A 25,429-nucleotide genomic window follows, 5' to 3' on the forward strand; every position below is an offset into this window, starting at 1 on the left:
TTAAGATGATTTGAAATATGTAGCACCACTTTGAAATATATATTTAAAGAAATGTTTATGTTAATAAAGATAGAAGGGTTCCGCTCTAAGACATTGCTCCATCTACATTGTTAATGCAGATGGAGCAATGTCTTAGAGCAATGTCTTCTATCTTTATTGTTAATGTAGATTCCCACTTCCATATGGGAGAAGTTACTTTTTGGAACACAACTTCCAAATTCATACAATTGCAGAAATATTTAAGTTGGAAAAGACTATCAAGTTCAACTGTTAATCTAGGACTGCCAAGTCCACCATTAACCATGTCCCCAAATGCCATGTTTATGTATCTTTTAAATACCTTCAGGGATGGAGACTCAAACAGCACCCTGAGGAGCCTGTTCCAATGCTTGACAGCCCTTCTGGTGAAGAATTTTTTCCTAATACCTAAACTAAACCTCACCTGGCACAACTTGAGGCTTTTTCCTCTTGTCTTATGCCTTGATACCTTGGAGAAGAGACCAACCCCCCACCTCACTATAGCCTCCTTTGTGGCAGTTGTACAGAGTGATAAGGTCTTCCATGACTCTTCTTTCCTCTAGGCTAAACAACCCCAGCTCCCTCAGTCACTTTTCATAGGACTTGTGCTCCTTCACCAGCTTCACTGCTCTTTGGACATGTTCCAGCACCTGGATGTCTTTCTTATACAGGATACGAGACTTCCCAATAGCTGGGCAACCAGATGACAATTCTCTGTGTTCATATTTAAGGTCCTGACTACAAATAAAATCATTCAAAATAAATAATCTATGGATTCATAATGCTATCATTCTATCAGAATTTTTCAGCTAGAAATTGTGCCCATACCCCATTCTGCATCAGTCTTCAATCATTTTGCTGCACAGTTAATATTTAAAACCAAGTTACTTTCATGTATTTCAACGATTTTTTTTCTGCAGCAGGCTGCTTGAAATTCATAGGTTTCTAGATCAAACCTGGAAATTAATGCAAATGACATCTACAAGGACACTAATTTTATGTGACTGTCACATGAGAAAAATATGTTTAATTACACTAAATTCTAAAAATTATTTCTTTTGTTTTCTTCCTTACCACTTTAGCTCTCATCCAGTAACAAACTGAATATTTGCACAGTGGGATTAATGTATCCTACTGTCACAAGGGTCCTTTTTAAGAAACAATGTGAAAATGTTAGGATTTCCAAGATACACATATTTCTTACATGTTTAGAGCATCTTTTTCTTTCTGACCTACCCCTGTTTTCCTCCCAAGAAATATTAAAGACACACTGAATTAATCGTGGCCTTGACTTTTTGATTTTAAGCCATCCATGTATAGGACAAAAAGTGCACTGACTTGGAATGATGTTCATGCCTTAGTAGAATGTCAGCACATGGCTTTTATAAAGCAGAAGAAAGAGCAATTGCTACTTAAGAACAAATTTTCTTCATTTAGTAACAATGAAAGTACTAAACCTTGGAGACTACGCATTTATTTTAATAAACATTCCTGACAAGGGCTTGTGTGAATCAATGTTCAGACCACATTACCATTGCTGTGATCCTGCCATTCTCATTTTACATGAGGATCTGCCATTGTTTTGTCATTATTCCATATCCCAGAGCCTCTGTTTTTCCCTAGGAAATGCGCTATTGCAATCTGTTTTCAATTTGCAAAGATGAGTTTCCAAGAAACAAGCACTCTATTGAATAACTGCCACATGAGTTGTATTAATATCTTTCAGCTAACCCTATTTATTTCATCCTTACACACTTAGTGACTCTGAACAATTTTCTCTGCCCATATGTTGTTAGAGCACATGAGCTCTCCATCCCGGTGTGTAAGAATTCAGGCAGAGTAGGCTGGAAAATGGAATGACAGAGCGAGGATATGCTCCTCACACTGAGGACTAAGAAGGAAATAAACAACCAGAGGAAGCAGGGACAGGTGATCTGGGAAGAGTACAGGGACATGGCTCAGATGTGTAAGAATGGGATCAGGAAAGCTGAGACAGATAGAATCGGATTTAGCAAGCAATGTGAAGAATAACAAGGATGGATTCTGTAATACAGAGATCCAAAAAGAAAAGCCAAAAAGAGTGGGAAGAGACAAAGAAGAAAGGAGAACTGGTGACAATGGATATGGAGAAGTCTGAAGACTCTTTACATCAGTCTTCACTGGCAGTCAGGTTTTCCACATCTCTTCAGTCCCTGAACCTCTCTGTGGGGCTTGGGGAGTGAAGTCCCTTCCACTATATGTGAAGAGCAGGTTCAGGAACACTTGATGAAACTGAATATCTCCAAGTCTATGGGGCCTGATGATATACATCCCAGGGACCTGATGCAACTGGCTGATGTTGTCACCAAGCCACTCTCCATCACATTTGAAACGTTATGGTGGTCAGGCAAAGTCCACAGTCACAGCAAAAAAGGAAACATCAGTCCTATTTTTGAAAAGGGGAGAATAGAAGACCCAGGGAAATACAGGCCCGTGAAACTCACCTCTGTGCATGGGAAGATCATGGACTAGATCCTCATGGAGGCAATACTAAGGCACATACAAGACAAGGAAGTAATTCAAGACAGCCAACATGGCTTCACTAAGGGCAAATTGTGCCTGACCAACCTGGTGGCCATTTATAAGGAGTAACTGCAATGGTCGACAAGAGAAGACTGATTGATGCCATCTACCCTGACTTCTGTAAGGCCTTTGACATGGTCACACATGACATCCTTATTTTCTCTCTCCTTATTGGAGAGACAGATATTTGAAGGGTTGACTATTTGGTGAATAAGGAATTGGCTGAATGGACACAGCTGAGGAGTTTGGTCATTGGCTCTATGTCCAGATGAAGTCCAATGGTGAGTGATGTTCCTTAGGGTTCTGCCCTGGGACCAATGCTCTTTAATATCTTTATCAATGACACAGTTAGTGAGACTGAGCGCACTCTCACCAAGTTTGCAGATGTCACCAAGCTTTGTGGTGCAGCTGACACAACAGAAAGATGAAATGCTATCCAGAGGGACCTGGACAAGCTTGAGAAGCAGGCCAGTGAGAATCTCATGAAGGTGAACCAAGTCTGAGAGAAAGGTCCTGCACATGGGTTGGGGCAATCCCGAACATAAGCACAGACTGGAAGAAGAACTCATTGAGAGAAGCCCTGCAGCAAAGGGCTTAGAGTTTCTTGTGGATAAAAAGCTGACCATGAACCAATAGTGTGTACTTGCAGCTCAGAAGACCAGCCACATCCTGGGCTGCATCAAAAGCAGCATGGCCTGCAGGTCAAGAGAAGCGATTCTCCCCCTCTACTCTGCTCTTGTGAGACCCCAACTGAAGTACTGTGTCCAACTCTGGAGTCCTGAGCAAAAGAAAGATGTGAACATTTGGAGAGGGTCCAGAGGAGGACACTAAAGTGGATCAGAAAGCTCGAACACCTCTCCTATGAAGACAGCCTGAGAGAATTGGGGTTGTTCAGCCTGAAGAAGAGAAGGCTTTGGGGACACACTATTGTGACCTTCCAGTACATCCAGGGGGCATAATAAAGGGGGAGCTAGTAATAAAAAAAGGTATGGTTTTAAACTAAAAGAAAGGAGATTTATATTAGATGTTAGGAAGAAATTCTTTACTGTGAGGGTAAATGAGGCATTGGAAGAGGTTGCCCAGAGAAGTTATGGATGCCCCATCCCTGGAAGTGTTCAAGGCCAGGTTGGATGGTGCCCTGAGCAACCTGATCTAGCCAGTGACATCTCTGCCCATGTTAAGGTGGGGGTTGAAACTAGATGAACTTAAGGGTCTCTTTCAACACAAGTCATTCTGTGATTCTACTGGGAGGTGTCCCTGCCCATGGCAGAGGGATTTCGGACTAGATGATCTTTAAGGTCTCTTCCAACCTTCAACATTCTATGATTCTACGTTAGTAAGATCAAAGTGGATAAAGAACTCGCTCCCCAAAAGAATGGAAGATTAGTGCCTACTGAGGACAAAAAGTTATAAAACAAAATGTTAATGAGGCAAGAAATTTTCTTCTGTCTTTTTTTAGCTGTCCTACCTCTCCAGAACTTTCCTGATTCTCAGTCTGTGGCAGTGTGGTATCACTCCCCCAGTTCTGTTTTCACTGACTGTGTTATAGGTTATATTTTCCTATGCATAGTAATTTGAACTTGTGGAGTAACATTATTGATTAATAATTACTCTTTTTAGAAATAATTATCTAATCTTTCATAATTGATTGCTCACAACATAAATTCTGCTATAAAGTGGAAAAAAAGTAGCTGTGCTTTGAAAAAGCTCTCTGATTGCATCCATATAAAACAAGACAGTCTTTGCTTGCATAAACTTTCTTGCTTATTATCTTTCACAGCACATGCACAAACATTCTTGCTCTGTTTGATTCAATATCTCTGAATTTTAATAATCCCTTTAGGTAGACTCATACTAGAGAAAATTATTTAAGAAGTAAAATAAAAGTCATTGAATGGTGATAGAACTCGAGGAATTACAGCTGATACTTCTATTGAAGGATTTTCTAAGAAACATGCAATATATCAAGACTGTATGCATTCAATCAAGAAGGCATTCTTCATGGAAAGTCTAAAAACACTTCCTCAAAATTGAAACAATACCTTTAAGCATTGCTTTTGAAAAACACTGACAAAGCAAAAATAACAATTTACCTAGAATTTACATTTATGGTTACTTGAAGATTTTACTCTGCAAGTAAATATTATCAATCAATCAAATTAATTCCTTAAAGACTATCAAATATTATAATTAATTGTATGAAATAATTAAAAGTAGATTCTTATCATCTCTGGAAATGGAGCAGGCAAACAATAAAGATTATACATTTAATCTTTAGTCTGACAGAAACCAATATGAAAGGCTCTGTGTGACTTTTACTTCTCGCTCAGTTTATTCCCTGTTATTATCCAGTAATTATTTTCACCTTTTTTTTTTTTTAAATAAACACTATCTATAAGCATGCATTACTTAGGACTAGTGAAAGCGTTAAATATAGTAGCAGCCATGTTGCCTGGTTGCACATTGCAGAAGTGTGACATTTGGTATCCAAACTGTGATAATATGGGAATAGGAGAGGATGATTAAAAAAGATTAGGCACTGCAGCCTAAATAGGACACCATACATAACATACCTGCGTACATTACAGATACACTTCATATAGTAAGTGTAAATCCTTTTCCCTTGCTCTTCTGCCAGTTAGGAGTTTACAAAATAATCTGTGGTTGAGTTGTTACAAAGTAAATACAAACAAAATAAATACCAAGTTGAAAATTAAAAAATAGGATGCCTTTACATGTGCATAAATGGGTTTTTTGGACTGCTGGTCAAAACTTATGGTAGTTATTAAGCATGGACAGACTGCTGAGGTGTCCTAGTTTTTAGGACCAAATTATAAGTTGTTCTATTTTCACTAACAATACACAACAGCTTTAGTATGTTGTCACATAGGTTCTGCTCTATAGCAAAACCAGAAAAAGCAGCAATAAGAAAAATCCCAGTAAAAAATATTAATAATTAAATTCTAGCTCTACAGAATATATTTCCCAATACAAAGGTATAGCACCTTCATGTGCCTTGGTTTTTCTAGTATGAAAGTTGAAAGAAAAAAGGAATCTGCTAAATGCAGGCAAAGTGAACTTCATGCCCCACCGTAGCTTCCTGCCCAGCACCCTTCAGATCCATTCTAAGGGCCTATGAAGCATTTAGATCCCACTTCAGCTATAGTTTGAGTAATACATTCTGTCAAGTTATACAATTTTCAGAACAAATCAGATATCACATATTTGGTAGCAGTATTTGCTACTGTAAGTTAAAGTGGTCTACAAACTCACCGTTAGATACACAAATCTTATGAAAAATGCATATAGCAATTTTTCAGTCTGAGATTACATAGCAGTAATGTAAAAGGTGAAATGACAAATGTTAATATTTAAAAAAGGGATGATTACAGTCTACCATAAGAGTATACCCTGCATTGCAGGTTCTTAGGCCTATTAACATTTTGCGTTAGGAAACAGTTCATTGCACTTCAGAGAACTGCCAGACTTGCACTTTGTATAGTAAATTGTATTTTATGGAAGAGGATATTTAAAGAAAGAGGTGGTAGTATTTTTATTCCTCTGAAGTTCAGCTATTCTTCTATTGTAACTGAACTTTCTCTTGCTAAACAGGAAATGTAGGTTTCCCCTGAAAATCTGTTTTCTATCATAAAAAGGCAACCCTGAATTCTGTTATGTAAGAGGCTCAAGCTATGGCAAATGCTCTGGTCTTCTGCAAACCCATTTCTCCTGTCCCTATAATCCAGACGAGGTGACTTCCTCACTATTAGGCCTGGCTACAGGATAAATTGCATAAGCAAAATAATCCTCTCTTAGGGGAAGAATCATCCCTACTGGGATGAAGTAAAAAGTGAGTAGAAAAAATTGTTTGCTGCTAGACAAAAGCAATTCAAGGAGAATATCCTGCGAACAGAAATGGCTGGGGTGACTGGTAGCACTTGGTCCATACTCCTTAACTCCTGAAAATGCAGGAAGATGGAAAGGAGAAACAATGCATAATAGGTAAATAGATAATTTCAGGCCAAGGGAAAAGTACATAAGTAAAATGGCTACCAAACACTTTCCTGTTCTCAAAAGTAGAAAAAATACCCTGGGGAGACACCTCATTGAAGAAAACTCCTTTGTTTAAACCCCATGGAGGAGAAAGAAGACATTTGAAGAATACTTTCAAGATGTTGGCATTAAATGTCACAGACCAGGGTTCCCAAACGTACATCACATACTAGAGTACATGCCTTCCAGTACTTTGACTGGACCAAAAAAGCTTTTGACAATTATGTCTGTGAAAAAAATGAAAAAATTCTGAATAAAATTTCTATTCTAAAGAACATACACTGTAAAATAGAGATACTGCAAGTCTGATTGGTTTTTGTAACTTGTGTTTTGAGAACAACCAAAGGGAATGAAAGAGAGATTTCTCTTATGAAGCAGAACTGCTTTCAGGTAATTTCTTCTGCTGTTGCATTTCTTTATTCATTTGAGAACACATGGATGACAAAGTTACATATTGTAACTCATATTGGAAAGCCACACACAACCAGAAATAAGTTCTGGGCTTAATCAAAATGTTCTTCTTTCAGCTGCTCTGCGAAAAACAGTCTAATATTGAATAACAATAATTTAAAAAACTCCCAGTGAGATTCATTTTCTTAAAAATCACCACCTGTTCTCAGCTCTTTGCCAGTGATTCCTCTTGAGCTGGAGAGACAGACTTATCTAGCAATGAGAGCAGAGTAATCTGTCCTCATTTAGGGATTTGGTCAAAACCATTCTTTTTTCCTGCTATTTCCATGGTGTAAGGCGGAGCCTAGACAACTATCTTAGACTAAACCACTGAATTTGGACGAGTTACCTCAGGGTGAGATGTGCTCATCCACAGCACCCTGACTAATGCCAGTTGTGAAAAGAATGTGAGAATAAAAAGTAAATCATGAAACTTATTAAAGAGCGTCTATGATGCAGGAAAATAAACTCATGACTGATATTAAATAGTCATTTCAGAATTGGTGCAATAGGTAGTACCCCCACATTTTAATTAAAAAAGTAATTAATTTATAGGAAAAATAACATTATATGCATTGAAGAAAAATACCTATTTATAGACATGGTTATTATATTTCCATCAATACCATCTCTGGGTAGCTGTATATTACTTAAATTGCAAAATAAATAACAGTGCGCTGTGGTAAGCAATAACATTTATCAATTACATTGCTGATTTTTCTAGCTCAATTTAACACTCATTCATGCTTAGGTAAATAGATGATCCTTAGCTATCCATAGGATAATAATTTCCAGGCTAATACCCTTCACCTTCTCTGACAGGCTTTACATTATACCTCCAAGCAGAAGGTCAGCTATCAAAGTTGAAAACCAAAATCACAACACTACCACTGACACAATCTATTTGTGGGCTAAGTGATGATGACAGGTTTGAATTAATGGTGCTCAGCAATAGATTTATTTCCCAGAGAATGCCACTCACTGTAGAGAAAGCTTTCTTTGGCTTTATCCAGTCAGCAAAAGACTACCTCAATCATGAGCCCAGGGTAACAGCACAGGACACAAGCATGCTAATGGGAATCAGCAACAGCAGAAACACTGTATTAACTGGGTCCTGTGAAACACCTGGATTTAACATCTGTGGAAGCAATTAAAGGCTATTAGTAGCCCCCTAAACTTTCCCATTTCCCAGAGGTCTTTCAAACACTGCAGACTCCAGTCTTATCTGATACCAAAGAGACACTGATTACTCAACCACTTGCTTTATACTCCACAAAAAACCTGCCTTCCTGAGACACTTACTGGCCCTCTAAAATTGCCATAAACAGTACCTGTCCTATTGGAGATCCATGCACTTTCAGGACCCTCACATCACTCCTCACACTGGAGGACATGGAGGAAACTAGGTGCTTAACATGTATCAGTGTATCAGGTACTGTCATGATGATCAGAACAGAAAAATAAAATTACTTTGTATAATTACATACCAGTGTGTTGGAAGACATTACTAATGTACCTTGGCCACAACTTTCACTAATCTACAAGAACAAATTTGTCTTTATTTTGTACAGTGCAAGTTCCATCACGGCAACACCAAACTAAAAAGATTATCTGAATCAGATCTTTCAGTTGTGTTATTGCTGAGTTGTTATAATTAACCAATTTAAAAGGTTCTGCACCAAAATAATACCTTATTTTCCTACCTATAAAGAGATAAGATTTTTTATTATTAGCAAAGGAATATATTTCAATATAGCTGCAGAGATTTAGGGATCTAAATATATGCATATGAAAGTCCTAGCTTTCATAGATTCTGGGTGAGTCAGGAGGATTACTAAAAACTGCAGGGTAAACTGTTGAAGAGATTAAGAGAATTCATATAAGTTTAATCAGGATTTGCCAGAGTAATGCTTGATATATAAATAATTCAAGTTTGAAAAATATGCCAAAAATTTGCATTCTGTTTTCCTGTAAGAAAACAACATAGCATTTGTGCCTCATACAACCCTTGTTTTAGTACTGCTGTAGCTATGAATAAGACCAGAAGATAATATGCATTTAGAAGGATAACCAACACTAGTAATATTTTGAAGTCAGAATTTTTTTCCTCCTTTTTCATATGGGTCTACCTGCTCAGCAGAAGTCATTTAATTTTGTAAAGTCAAAAAAGAATACCATGTCATATCTCTGTAAAAAGTAAAGCTTTAAATTTATCCAAGATTTGCTCACAGAAAATAAATAGGTTTTCATGTCTAAATCATACATAAAATGAACAGTCTGACAGACTGTGTAGCAGTACAAATTATCAGTGACCATAACAATAGAAATTATTCCACCAATCCATTTAAATAATTCTCACCAAGAATGCTCTCTGATGAAATATCAAAATTGTTATTAAGAGCCACAACATAATGTTAGTTTGCATATAATTAGTAAATAAAGTGGAACTGCAATGGAGACAGAACAGGAAAGCAGTCGTCTACTGATTCAATAAACTGCATTTGTCATTCTCAATTTGTTTTACCATTTGGATTTTAATTACCAATCAAGTACCTAATCTAAGCTGAAACCAGATAACTTGATTAATGCCAGGTATATGTTTCCAGAAAGTAATCCACCTGGAAGGTCACATAGGAAAAGGCTGATGCAACTGCCCAGACAGAGGTTTGGTGGGAACAGACCGCTGCCCCAATGCCAGCTGCAGGGCTGTTCCCTGCTTTTGGGGCAGTACCCTTTGGCAGCAGTGAGCATCCCTGTGCGAGGTGCACCCAGGTGGAGGAAGTTCTCTACTTAGTGACAGAGCTTCAGAAGGAGAATAGGTTGCTCCCTAAGGCTTTGTATTGGGAGTGGTCCAGTTTAATATCTTTACAGGTGATGTGGATGAGATGGTTGAGCGCACCCTCACTCAGTTAAGAGATTACACCAAACTGGGCACAAGTGTTGATCGATCTCCTGGAGGGCAGGAAGGCTCTGCAGACGGATCTGGACAGGCTGCATGGGGTTCAGCAAGGCCAAGTGCCAGATCCTGCATATGGTCCCAACAGTCCCATGCAATGCTATAGGCTTGGGAGAGAGTAGCTGGAAGGTTGCCAAAGGAAAAAGGACCTGAGAGTCTGGCTGGTTGACAGCCATCTGAACATGAGCCAGCAGTGCCCAGGTGGCCAAGAATCCTGGCTTGTAACAGAAATAGTGTGAGCCAGCAGAACTTGTGAGGGGATCATCACCCTGTGCTCAGCACTTGTGAGACCACACCTTAAAGACACTGAGAATGTGAGAATGTCCAGAAAAAGGCAACAAAGCTGGTGAATGGTCTGCAACACAAGTCTTATGAAGAAGTTGCAGTTATTTAGCCTGGAGAAAAGGAGGCTGAGGGGAGACCTTATTGATCTTTACAATTACAAAGGAGGTTGTAGTAAGGTGAGACCAGAAGAGTCTAGATACAGCACTTAGTGCCATGATGGTGTTAGGTCAACGGTTAGACTTGATGATCTCAGAGGTCTTTTCCAGCCTAGTTGATTCTGCGATTGTGAGAGTTGGTCTCTTATCCCAAGTAACAAGTGACACAACAAGAGAAAATGGCCTTGAATCATGCCAGGGGAGATTTAGATTGGATAATAGGAAAAATTTCTTCACAGAAAGGGTTGTCAAGCACTGGAACATTCTCCCAGGGAAGTGGTTGAGTCCCCAGTACTGGAAGTATTTAAAAGATGTATAGATGTGGCCCTTAGGGACACGGTTTAGTGGTTTTGAACTTGACAGTGTTGGGTTAATAGTTGGACTTGATCTTTTGAAAACTAAATGGTTCTATGGTTCTGTAATCAATTTCTTGAAATATAAGGAGACCTCTGAGAAAGTAAATGTAATCAAAATAAAATAGCTGTACGGAGCTGTACATATAATGACAGATGTTTAATATATGAAACAATTTAGAATTTAAGAGCTAAATATGATTGCTATGATTTTTTTCTCGTTCTCTGACAGCTAACCAATTACTCAGAAAAGAGAGAGTACAAGCATGCAATCTTACCATAGTATCATGTGCAGTAAAGATTAGTAATGCAAAATAAAAAACTCACCATGTTGTTGAAGGCTACAACAGTCAGGAAGTGCAGGATAAATAAATTCATGTAGTAGAAGAGTATCAGGATGCAGCCATTACTTTCTGTTTTCTCAACAAGAGATCAATTCTTTACCCCAAGAGTCTCAAGGTATGAAACTGCCTAAACCTAAAACAGACACTCTCTCAAATTAGATAATTTCTAAAACTATGTATGCCCTGTTATATCTGTTTCTATCAGACTTTCCCCATAGCATGGGCTTCTTTGCTTATTGTTGCTCTAAGACACTAACACTCGTGATACTGAAAGAAACCTACCCGGTGTCAGCAAGTATCAAAGTGTCAAAGCCAGATCAGAAATCTTGTTGCAGAACAAAGTTCATTCTTGTTACAAATTTCCACTAAGAATGATCCTACAGTGGTCCAACTGCACCTGCATGGAGGTACTGGTTTCAGAATCACAGCCCACTTACTTTCTTATTTTCTGTGAGTTAAAATAGCTGTATTGCCTATGAAGTTGCTTAGATGTGCCCCTCTTATATGGAATTGCTTCTGATCTTACATCTAAGAAGCTCTGAGTTCAAGTCACATTTCAGCCCAGCAGTTCTCTGTCTTTCTTGATGTCATACCGACTGCCTTCAGTCCTGCCTAGTATTATTTTGCTTTTGGACAGATTCCACATTGTATATTGAAGAAAATATGTTTTGACCTAATCAGTCCATTTTGTACCTCCTGGAACAGCTATGTTGCCTCATCTCCTTGAGCACACTTTCTGAGTTACATTTTCAAATTGAATAGAAGGAAAGAAAAAAAAATTACATTTATTTGTTATTTTTAGAAAATGCTGGGGGAAACTAGTTATACACATATACATAAACATGCATATATAATTTAATGTAAGGAAATGTGATATAAAAACTGCATGACATTCTATGCAAGCATTTCTCAAACTCATTTGGCTAAATCAAGAAGTGAACTTACTTATTTTATCATAAAGCAGCATACCCCAATTTTTACTTTGTTAAAACCCTAATTTTAACAAGGTCTACCTATCAGGAAGCAGTGCACCCTCCAGAACAGAGGGAATTTCCATGCAGTGCTCTGAAGCTAAAATCACAACAGTCTTCCAGGAAAGTATGACGCTTCTCTGAGGTACGGGAGCAAATTAGAGCATATAATTCGAATTGCTGCATTATAAAGCTATTGATGTTAACAGAGACATATATTACTTTTTAGATGACTTAAATGGCGTTATTACTTGCTCATTTATAGAAACAAAAATCCCAAACTGCTAACACTGCACTTTCATTTTGTCAGTCACTAAAATAAAACAATCCAATTTTTGCATGTTGGGCACCTTCACCTCAAGTACCTGGCTGGAATGTCTTGATCTTCAAAATGTAATGTATTTTAAAAATAGCTTACTTAATTCTTTTTCCTTTATTGTGTATCACAATAGATGCTTTTTAGTTTGAACTTTGATAAGCTGCACAAAGAAGACACACAGATGTTGGCATCAGTAATTTGTCTAAAATACACATTGCTTTATCCCCTTGTTGGAGTTGATTGATCACGTGGAAGAGCTACGTGATAAGGATGAGAAGTACAGCAATCTCATCTGTATAATTTGTATTCTGGTAATGATAAGTATTTTATAAAGACAACAAACAGGTTTTATATATTTATACAGCCCAAGGAATCCCATATTATAATCCTGTTATCAGATTGATGTCTTGGATACACAGATTTCTAATATGTCTATGATATATCAACTATTACATAAACACTTATTTATCTTTGTATTTTGTATTGAACTCAAATCACTTTTATACAAATATAACCAATTTTTACCCTGAGTTTTCTTATACAACAAAAAGTTCAAAAAAATGTTAGGAAGGAGACATAAGTTATAATTCCAGTAAGTGTTAATAAGCACAAGCAGACTACTAATTTTTCTACATCAATTGTTTCCATATTTAAATCCATACCAAGCAGAATTTGTATTTCTAGAACCTTGTGAAACTCAGTTTTGTGACTAAACAAAACTTAAGATAGAATCAAGCTTTGATTCAAGGAATACAGTGATCTACTTCACTCATAAGTGAGCTTTACTTTGCTCTCCATGACCATCCGATTTCAGATGGTCTCTCTTAAAAGTAATGCTAGGAATGCAAGCAGTACTTTTACTGATAACAGATGCACTTTACACAACAGATGTATTTTAGCCATGCAGACCCCTTAGTCAGGCAAGTGCAAAAATGAAAGAAAAGAAATCATTTTTGCAGTCAGGGCTGCAGTGTCCAGTGACAGCAAAATTACTGCTTGTGTCGGTGAGTGACTGGGTGTTTAACATGTTGATATAGCCCCTAAATCAACATAAACTCTCTCAAAAGTAAAATTGAGGCAGCCAGACATACTCATTTAAGATCAAAGTTTTCCTGGTGAGAAACAATGGTCTGAAGTGAATTCTTTATTTAGGCAATATTATAGAAAACCGAGAAATGCTTAGTTAATTTGTCTAAATTCATATTTCAGCACCTCCTCTGGTCAACACACTTAGATCACAGAGCAGGTCCTGAAACATGACTGACCATTTCTGCTTTGGCAATGCGACCAGTTGCAGAGAGCCTAACAGACACAAAGTTGTTTCTTAGGTCTCACCTCCATGCCATCTCTGCACACAGGCCTAGTCTTTCAGTCTTTCCCCTACCAGAAGCAGAATGGAGGTGAAATAACATCCTGCTGTAACATGAGTGAATCACAGTCATCTCTAAACAGATGGAGTGTAAGTACTGCAACATCAATCTCAAGTAGCTCCTATTAGACCAGAACACTTTAGCTATTCCCACATACAAATAACAAACACACTGACTGTGAAAAAAAAGAGGCCACTGGGACAATACAGTCTAACCCATGGTGTAACATTACAGAAACCATCTCATACTTCTTCACAGTGCCTCCCAACATGTCCCACTTGTGAATCAGAAGGAACACACTGCTTTTAGCTCCACTGCATTTCTAGAGAAACCCAAGAGATCTTTGAGAACTTAATGAGTACATTTCAAGGATGTTTGAGCATCTAATTCGCTAAATTGCTTCAGAAATCCTAGACTTAATTCCAGATGAAATCTTTTAAGTTACAAGAACCCACAACACTGCTTGGTGAATTGTTCCAATGTGTATTTACTTCTGTTAAAAAATATGCACTTTGCTTCCACATCTAGTTTAACTTCCATGTACTGGATCTTTTCTGTCATACTCACGGGTCTCAGAAGATCAATATTATGCTGCCTTCCACAGAGGGTGTTTTGCAACTCCACACCCTCCCCCAGTACTGATTCAAACCAGAAATAATTTTTAATCCCATTTGAACCAATCTTGAGGCTGTAACCGTGAAAGGTGGGTTTTTGGACCTGAGAGACGACTTCACAGAAGTTAGCAGCAACAGGCTCCTTTATTCATACACACACACACTTAAATACATCTTTAAGACTGTAACCTTCCGCAGGTGCTTGACACTTTGGCACTCATTATTGGCTAACAATGTTGTTTATATTACGAAGCTTCTCATAATTGGCTGACCATGCACATCTGCTGAGAAAATCGGCGGCAGCCATTTCTGATTTCATTAATTAGTTCTTAAGGCTACAGCACTTATTTACATAGGCAGTTCAGCATATGGCTTGCTTTTTAGGTGAAATACCATATAAAATTCCAACATGAGGCTTCTCCCAAAGTCTCCCATTTTCAACAACTTTTTCACCCATGAGTACCTAATGAAATATAAGTCCTGGAGTGGCCATATTTGGAACAGAAAGGTGACCTTCTTATATTAGTAATCCTGAATAGTGTGTTAACCTACCACCTGCAGAATCCTGTTACAGCTGGTAATGTACCAGGCCCTCAAAAACCTTTTCAGAAATTTGATTTACGGGATCATATCGCCATTTTATACTCCTTTATTCTTACACTGCCTAATTCTTAACCATAATATTTTTTTATATCAATACAGGACATACAGAATGTTACTTTACATACAAATTCATCTAAAACTTAAGGAACTCACACTCCTCAGTATTTATCACGTTACCCATTTCTAAACTATTTCAAGACTTTTGATGATTTTATATTTTCTTTCACTCCTTGAAATTGTCCTGATTTCCAGGACTTGAAGATTGGAATTTTAGTTGTTTGAAGAACTTCCTAGACAGTTCATAAATTCTAGGTGCAAATTATTTCATTGTGTTGATTTTGCAACACTGAAATATTTCATTTTTAAAATAAAAAACACTGTGATGAAACTTCTAGCCTACTTAAATTTCAGCAATGTCATAAGATAAATTCTTGCTTTAAGAGCAAAGACAATTCAGAAACCTTCAATAATATGACTGTACATTTTGCTCTTGATGAATGATACTTTGCTAAACTGATTTCCTTGTTTTTTTTTTCCTTCGGTCTTGAGAAAATAGTCACTGCATCCAAACATGACTGTGGTCTCTCTTGAGCATACAAGTCCTGAATACTAGAATTCTTTGCCATATCCCTATTGTGATCCACTACTACACTGCCCCTTTCCCAAATCATTAGATGGTTTTTTAAACCGTATCTGCAGCCTGTAGACTGTAGCTAAAAGAGCTGGCAACAAAATAAAAGGTAAGTAGAAACTATACAATAGAAATAAAACAGAATGCAGCAGCAAACAATAATCATATGGCAGAGTTTCATATAAAATAAAGCTTTCAGAAGACCATAATTTTGTATTACCCAATTAGTTGGAAGAGGTTACTAACATACCTTGGCCAGATTTTCACTATCCAGTAAGGACTAATTTATATTCTACACAGTGCCAATTCCATCCCCACAACACTGATCTCAGAGGATTATCTGAATCATATTTTTTAATTATGCTACTGCTGTAGTTGTTATAATAGCATAAAAATATAAAGAAAGACCATATAAGGGCAGATATGCTTCCTGTACTCTTGCTGGTGTGAGGATAAATGTGCAGTCGTTGATTCCATGAAGCCATCAGGAGATGGTGAGATATTTATCATTGAGCCTATGTCTGCTTATGATGTGCAGTGCAAACCAAAAAAAGGCATCTCTCCCCGCACCAGCACCCTAAAACCAGTACCAGTTCCGTAGATTGGTGTGTTTCTAAGATAGGTGAATAATTTCAGTGATATGATTATATACCATGGCACTAAACTGGTTTTCCCACTGTGCTCAACTTGACATTTTTTACTGGCACAGAATTATGGGAATACTAGAAATACTCCATTTCCCAGAGTTAATAGTGTTATTACTTTCTGACTCACCATGCAAGCTTCTTACAGGCATCTACTTCTAGTAGTATGCTCTAACAAAAATAGCCATGCTGAGTGAATTCAAAGGCTCATTGAGCCACTTTCATGAGCCACAGTGAAAATATATGACTATAAAGAAAAGTATGTCAAGGCATAGAAAGGTTGAATAAAAAGTTTGAATAATTCTAGTATTTCCTGAGCTAGGGATGGCCTCTTCTGAGGGATCTTACAAGAATGTTACTTATCTCTAATACTATGTCCCTTGTCTCAGGGATGTCACTCAACAGCCATGTATTCACATGCAGGTCTATTTTAGCTGTGACTTCCACTGTTGGAAAAGAAAGTCGCAAGGACAGGTATTTTCAAATTAAAAGATCATTTAGCATTCCATAGGATTAATAGGAAGAAGAGGTGTAGTAAACAAAAAAGGACTAGATGCTCAAGTATTTATCCTCACTTTTTCTCCTATCTTCTAGAAACTCAACAGGGCAATGGGATATGGGATGAGAATCAGGCAATGCTGCCTCGAAGTTACTTTATCTCTTTTTCCAAATCTGTTCATCTATCAACCTGTTTACTTTGTTATTTAAATACTATGAAAAAATAAAGTAAATATTTAAAATAAAACCCCACTAGTTTAAAAAATAAATAATAGACTGTGTTTTGTACCTTGACATTGTTTATACATATTTAACTTCTGTAAGCAAACTCCTCACAATTGTTTATTACTCAAAGATAAGCCTCCGTAGTTCTAGTTGTTACTGATTGTTTATTTATAGTGGTAATGAAACTTTTGATCCAATATTTGACTCTATATCTCAGCACCTCCCTATCTGAAGTTTTTGATCTTTTCTCCACCTACATAATATGTGCTGGAACTAGATGATCTTTAAGGTCCTTTCAAACCCAAGCCATTCTGTGATTCTATGATTCTGTAACTGCTTTTCCTTATTTCTACACAGATGATTTGTCAGAGTTAGGAAATTATTGTCATCACTATAGCACTCAAATCTAAGAAGTGTCCACGAGATTTCAGTATCCAGCTCATCCTACAACATTATGGATATTCCCTGGACTTCCAAATGGCCCTGGGTGAAAAAAACACTTGAAAGAGTTATCCTTGTCTTTTAGTTTGTTATTTGGTTTTCCCGTAAGTAGAGGAGGTATTAGGAATATATGAAATGCCTTTATGTGTTTTCGTTTGAAATGTCTTGTTTTATTTAATAGACAGGCAAATCACCTGTCTATCTCACAGTCAGTTTAGTTTCTTTTCTCTGATTCACAGGATTTGTGTAACTGACCAGGGAATTAGAGCTGTAATAAAAAGTCTTGCCTAAATTTTTCTTTAAAATACTCCAAGCAAGTAATGATCAGTTTTTTCCATTAGTACTTGAAAACCATTTTTTCCTTTATATTTGATTGCAGTACCTTTGCCTCATCTAAGCTTTTGTGCCTTCTCAGTATACTTTACCCGAGGTAATATTTCTATTTTTTCTCATTACAGCTGTTACGTTTGCACCAGGATTATTAGTAAAATACCTTATCCTTTCCCTTGTACGGCATCAAAGATCATAATATATTTTAACTGGTATTTTTTTCTCTATGTCTCCTGTCCTTTTCCCCTAAGGAACAACATTTTGAAGAGCCTGAGACTGCTGCATAATTAGATCATACAAAGCATCCACTATCTGGTCTCCAAATAAGACAAGAAGATCTTAAGGTTAAAATTACTTCCATACATTCTCACTCTTGAAAATGAGTTATATTTCTTTTGTTTGCTCTCATTAAAGTCCAATTTCGTCTGCATCCCTAACACATTTTATACAGATTTTCCTTATCTGACTTTCTCAAAGCCTAGTCATCTTCTGCCTGATGATATACATATATGATTTAATGGCCTATTTAAGTTCTGTCTGCACCTCACTTGAACAAAATTCACAACAAAAGAGTAACATTATACTCACAGAATTACAGAATATTCTTAGTTGGAAGTGACTCACAAAGATCACCGAGTCCAACTTGATACTGACAACATATTCCTGTTGAAAATAAATGGACCACACCCTGCTCTTTCTAAAAAATGTATCTCTAATCAAAATACCTTCTTCAACAGCATAATATTTGCTTTTGTATTCCTTTGTTAAGAGATTTCTTATGCCTCTACCTTGCATCCTTTTGCCCTATGCAAAAAGTTCTCTTTATAGAAGGGCTATAAGCTGATATGAAGTTTCACAGAAACTGCTGTTTATTCTGAGAGGGAACTATATCCTTAAGGGAGTATTTATTTTCTGTCATTTTGTCCATTCAGATTATTCTAAAATAAATATTTTTTGTGCATGTGCAGTTCTAACAGTGTATTTACAATAAAAAAATTGCTTCCTTCTGCATTCTCCAATACCAAAATTCCATTATACCTCTTCTCCCAACACTATATTCCAAGTAGTGATGCCTTTGCTTCTTTTGAGTATGCAGAGAGTTGATGTATTAGTAGTGTGTGTGTCTGTATATATATTCAAAAACCCTATCCAAAAAAAATAAATACCCTACTCAAATCTGGGTGGATCGACTGACTAGGTGGACTTTATAAAACACCACAAGGATCAAATTTAATCATGTAACTATATCACAAGTTTACTTCTAAATCATAAAAGGAAAGCATCTATATTGAGGTTAACTTCAAGTAAAAGTATAGGCAGAAAATGGTGCATGACATTGCTGGAAAGCATCTGTCATGATATGTCTGAACTGGCAATATGTGTTTTGGCATTTCCTAATTTTTGCAGAGGTGACTGCACGGCTGTAATTATGTTCTTCCTGTGTCATTCTTATCTTCCTTGACTGTTCAAAAAGACACATGCCCAAATCCAGGAGCATAGGTACAACAACCAAAGTTGAGCACAGCCATTCGGAACTGAATGCTGGGATTAATGAAAATGGTTGCTTTACGCAAACCACCAGGAAATGAGGGGCTAGGTGTTTTTTTGTGTATGAAAATACATAGTAATTGATACAAATATATGTAAGTGGTAAGCAAATGTATCACTGCAAAAAAAAAATTCCTAAGTTAAAAAATACACACAAGTTCCAAGTCCTATTTGGTCAAGAAAATGCACCACTTTTCCTAGTGTATATGTACCTTAGAAATACATACTTAAATATAGAAATACATATATGTATACTACATACATAACATGCAGAATCATATTTTCAATATGTAATAAGTCATCCTGGATACAGTTCTATGGCTATGACAATGTTGCAGCACACTGCTGTTTTCTCATCTTACATGAAGTTTACTAAAATACAAAGCAATTGTTACTGATGGAAAATTAGATAGCATTCTAATTGTAAGAAATTGTATTTTTAATGTAAATGGAAATTTTTTATGTAAATGGAAAACAATGAAAAATATAAATCTCGAGTGATACAAAGAGTATTCCTGAAATGTAAAACATTTAATTCAGTATCTTAAACTCATGATCCACTCAGGGAAATTTACAAACTGAAGTACAATATCATACTTAACTAAACTAATATACTTATAACCCACTACATGATTAACATACTAATTTAAAATTACAATTTAATTCTCAGTAACTGAACTGTAAAGAGTCACTTTTAAAATCATATCAAATCATAAGCAGAATGAACACCCTTTAAAAAAGACATATAAATTTAAAAACTCTCCCCATTCCTAGTGCATGTATGTTAATTCTGCCATGTGATAATAAAGAAACAGGATATGGAACCAATTTTAATTTGTCTCAGTATCATTAACTTTGGGAAATACCAATAGTTCATTATATGTAGGCATTTCACTGCTATTCCAGTAGTGTTCAAGAAACTAGAGGTCCCCTTATCTTATCTTCAGTATGTCTATCAGGTCACCTCTTAAAGTAAAGAAGAAACCAAATGACATAAATAGAAAAAAAAAGGAAATAACTGTGGAAAGTGTGGAATAAGAAGTTCTTTCCTTAGTAGAGCTTCTCCAGGCCATTTCAGCACTGTTTTTGTACTTCATTTTTGGCTCTGATCTCTCTGTTTTGTTATGCTCCTCTATGTCAGATCATTCATTTCCTCTTATATTCCCTACACTCTCTCCACAGCTATGCTACATCTAGCCCTATGGAGCTCTATTCAGCATTTAAGTTTATATGATACATTTTAATGTTCATGTCAGACTTGTGAAAATCATTTACCACAACATTCAAAGACACCTGGTATTAACACTGTCATTAGTTGGCAACTAGGTAAGTACAAAGATGGGTTATCATATATATAATTTTCTAGGCTACCTTCATTTCCTTTAAAGCAGTTCAGAATTAGCAATCCTTTGGCTCCCTGCCTTTGCAGGAAGCAATCTGGAGAAAAATGAAGAGATGCAGAGACAGATCAAGGAGAATGATCAAAGAATAAGAAGAAAGGACTCACCTCCTTTAGTCACTTTTCCATTTTAGTTTGTTTCAATAGTTAAAGAGGGAAGAGATTTTTCGTGCACTCTTTAATTCAGTTGTCAGTTCCAGTATTTGATGCTTGACTGTTCTGAAACACAATCAAAGTGTAGCAGTTAAAGCTACTAGCCTGAAACAAGGTAAAAATATTAACACGGCAAGTATCTATGTATTCATTAAAAATCATAGCAATATTGAGAGGTTTTATATCAATGTTCCATAGCAAGATTTTTATATGGTATCACACTCCCTTCTTGCAAGAAAAAAAGCATAAAAAAGGAATATTTTGACTGTATAATGTTGCTGGACTGTATAATGATGCAAAGACTAGTTACATGCGATTGCCTCAGTATATCTCTGCAAGCTCATCTCTCCCCCATTATCACTCTTCTAGAACCTTTTCTCACACTACATAAGCACCATGGAGTCTGTTGCCTCTGTCTGGAGAAGCAGAGGAGAATGGTAAGAAAACCTGAACAACCAGCCAGCTGTGTACACAGTGCTTCCCCTCCAGCATTCAATGGGTAGTGGACAAAACTGAAACTGTACATTGAAATAAATGCATTTTTAAAATTACGTAAGTTGAAAATACTTATCTCCAAGCCATTTTCTCTCTCTTGTAAGGAAAATGATATGTATGTTTTCCCCTTTTGTTTCTCCAGTACTACTTTCTCAGACTAACAGAAATAAATGGCTTTCCTCTGTGTTCTATATTTGTACTCTATGAGTCATCTCACTATTTCAAGTTTTGTTTCTCATCACCTAAAGGTCTAGTCTATTTTATTTGGTCTTTCTTTTCATGTGAACAATTCATAAGTACAAGGCAGAATAAGTGTGAACATTTTGTCTTGTAAATGCAGTTAACATCTCAAATCAAACTTTTACTTTAAAGCATATTAAAAGAGAATAAAATGTATGGCTAAGGGTGCTTTGATACTAGCTTGAGACTATACTGAAGATTTTACACTACAACTTGTTTCACATGTTCCTAAGCTATTTTAATCTCATTATGCTTAATCAAAGAAACACCTTTACACATCACAATTAACTATTGTGGATTAGATGTCAGAAAAAGCAAGTAAAAATTTTCAGAGCAAAATAACCTGCAAATATTACAAACTCATGGTTATAAAACTACAAGACACCAACCCAATCAGTCTGATGTCACACTTCCCATAGGCTAGAAAACTTCCATGAACGAATTCCTTTGGAAGGCAATGCACACCTTAGTAAAAAGCTTTGAATTGAACTTCTTCCAAGTGATCATTAAGAGAACAGGAACAGTCACTACACACAAGAGAAGGTTATTTCTGTGAATTCCTTGACCCTTAAAACAGTCAAACAGTTGAAGGCTGCAGCTTCCCCTTTGTTACTCTCTTTATACTCAGTCTCGTTTCCAAGGTGAACTAACTTCTGACACTGGCTCACAGTTTCTAAAATTAATATTAGGATAGAAACACATTCCACTAGCACTTCTTGTAGAGTTGGCTTGGAGGGCCTGATTATCCTCTGAAGTATATAACTAGTGTATTTCTGATTAATTCTAAAACTAAATTTCCAGTTCTTTCTGCACAGTTGGTCCTTCTTGGTTGGTTGTGCAGGTTTTTGTGTCAGAAAGGGGGGAAAAGTATGTTTAAAGTAGAAAAATAGGATGATAAAATTACGGGATTAAGAGAGAGGTACAGAATCAGAAACTGCTTTTAAATTACCTCAGAAATGCATACATTTCCTGTTGACAGGATCTCTTTTGAGAAAGGCTTTAATTTGACTACAATATTGACTACACCATAACCATTTCAGATTTTCTGTGAGAGTGTAAAATTGATAGGATATATTTAATTGTAAAAAGTAAGTTGGATTGATTATTTTCTTACAAGATCTTAGGGAGCTTAAAAATATAAATCTTCTAGTGGATCAAATCGGGCAGGTCTTTATGCAGAGCCTTCAGTTGCTAGGACTTCTCTGAAGCCATTGAAACTCCCATGTTTGAAGACTTGCTTGAGAACCTTGCTGAAGCTGGGCTCAGGTGGCTTTCCCTCAGCTGACGGCATTTGCTTGGGTAAGGGAAATTTTAACTTGTCAGATGTATTTCATTATGACAGAGACACTGAAGCCAAGCAATGTAAAGACATCACCTGCATCACACAAGCGTTAAGCACACTGTAAGCCACTGTCTAAAGTGTAAAAAAGATACAATTTGAAAAGAATATAAAAACATAAATAAGAGTTTTCAGAGATGGCCACAGAGTAGTGTGCTTCAAGCTCTGTATTACTGTCCTAGTTAGCAGGTGGGACCAGTTATCACTGTGTGGGGGTGATCAAAGACCATGTATTCTACCCCCTCTATTAATTTCCCAAGAACAATGGACCATTTGCAGCAGCTGCCCAGGGAGTTGTTAGCACCTTCACACCCAGCCTGGAGGGGCATGGCTGCTAATGGGCCATCAACAGTTCAAAAATACCCCAGGGCTCCCAGAGTTAATCACCCATTGTGTGACTCTCCCGCCCTGGGGGATGGACTGGGTGCTCTCTAGGGGTACATAAGCAGTGGGGTAAGAAGACCTGGGGGACCACTTGTTGGATCCAGAGTAACAGCAGGACCTTGACAGGAGGAGGCCATCACTTTCAACCGGCTTGAGACCACCACTCTCGATCAGACTGGGATTTTCATTTGCGCCAACAGGTCTCTCGCTTCTTTCTATTTTGCTCTTGGGGGAACCACGTGGGGTTTGTACCCCAGGGTGGTGGGTCATACTGGGTTTTGTGGGTTAAAACCAATTTCTCCTTGTGTCATTGTATTTATTGTAATACTATTATTAAATTGTAACTCTGATTTATAATCTTTCTTGTGTTGAGTTAATTTTTCCTGCTGGTTTACCTTTAAACTAGCACAATTACACATGATCCCATCCACGTCAACAGTCCAAACTAAATCAATATTTTTTTAATAGTTTTAAAATTTGTTTAATTCTTCATCCATTTTGCTTTTAGTCGTTCTTATTTGTGTATGCCTATCCATGCTAGCCTTCTTTGCCCACTTTCCCTGTATTTTATTTAATCCTGAGATACAACTAGAATACATTCACAGAGGAGAAAGATGATGGAACATACAGACTGACTTCTGTATGAGAGACAAATGAATAGGGTTAGACCAGAAAAAAAGAGAAAATTGAATCATGGAAAATTATGAAAATACTATGACTGGCATGGAGAGGTTTAGTGAAGTTATTTTTTTCAGGTTTTTTGCTTCATTCTGCCCAATGCAAGAGATAGGGGGCATGAAATGAAGCTGGTTAATAAAGGAGTAATATTCATAAGAAGAAAGCAAACTGAACAAATGAACAAAGTGGTGGTGGCCCTTTCTGCAACGTGCAGTTGTGCTGTGGAACTCCTGCCACATGTAGGTCATGGACATCAAATCATACCTTCAAGAGAACTCTGGAAAAGTGTGGGAAAATTAAATCCCCTGAATTTAGACAACTATACAAGTTCAGAAACAACCAGCTCAGAAAGAATCAAAGTTCAGGATATCTAGAAGCTAAGAGCATACGTTTGCCATGCTCTTATATTCTTTTTTAAGATCCCTGATGGGAATGGGAAAAAATAATTTTGAGATTGACATTGCAGCCATATTTACACTTTTTATACTTTTTTAAATGTGGATTTAGTTATGTTTTGTCAAAAAGAAACACAGAAAAGTGTGTAGAAGAACAGGAAAAAAAAAAGAATAACTTGGAACTAGTGCCTAGGGAGGCTGTGGCATCTCCATTCTGGGAGATACTGAACACTCAGTTGAACAAGACACTTAGCAACTTGATGACTGCCTATAATTCCTTTCTATGTAAATTATTCTGCAAATCTGTAGTTCTAAGAAATAGACTCTAATTACATCTGTACAACTCCTGTGCAGAACACCAATTCACAGTGTGACCATTATCATTAAACTAAATTTCACTTCAAAAATGAAGTGCAGGTCTTCAAGAGTCTTATTACATAGTAAACCATTTGATTTCTCCTTTACATGATGCTTCACTACATTCTTGGTGTACTTCTGGCATGCACAATTTTTAATTAAAAATATATAAATGAATTGGGTCATATTTTCACTTGAAAATTTTTTCTTTCACTTTATTATCCCCCCACTTCTCACATATTTATTAAGTAATTCATAGTCAAAGTGCATGAGCATCCATTTTTCTGTACACAACATCAATATACTGATCTACTTTAACAACCTAAACCTATTCCATTACAAATGAGTACTTAGAGGGGCTTTACATATACTGCAACCTTCAATGAGGGTATGTACCTAGGGTGACAAATGGCACCCTGATGTTTGGAAGAGGCCTCTTTCAGAACATAATCTAGTGTATATTAAATCACTAGCATCAACAATCTTTTTAAGAAATAGGCAGGAATCTCATGTATTTGCTACCCACATTATAGCAAAATAGTAACGATTACAGAATTCAGGTCTGCCTAGTAACTACAGGCAAATGAACTTCTAAAAATTTAATTACAACCATACCAGT

General features: G+C 36.8%; 1 protein-coding gene across 4 annotated transcripts in view; it reads right to left on the minus strand.

Moving 5' to 3' along the window:
* The window catches only part of DLGAP1 (DLG associated protein 1), a 423,046-nt gene that overhangs the window by 242,080 nt on the left and 155,537 nt on the right, over positions 1-25,429 (minus strand). For 3 of the 4 annotated variants that reach the window (XM_071554753.1, XM_071554749.1, XM_071554750.1), the window contains exon 1: positions 20,878-20,982. The exons of the other annotated variant lie outside the window; for it this stretch is intronic. The gene's annotated coding sequence lies outside the window, so the exon portion shown is untranslated. Of the gene's footprint in view, positions 1-20,877; positions 20,983-25,429 lie in introns of those variants that run through there. 4 annotated transcript variants of the gene reach the window in all.

This window comes from Pithys albifrons, chromosome 4 (genome assembly GCF_047495875.1).
Source record: "Pithys albifrons albifrons isolate INPA30051 chromosome 4, PitAlb_v1, whole genome shotgun sequence".
Lineage (NCBI taxonomy): Eukaryota > Metazoa > Chordata > Aves > Passeriformes > Thamnophilidae > Pithys > Pithys albifrons.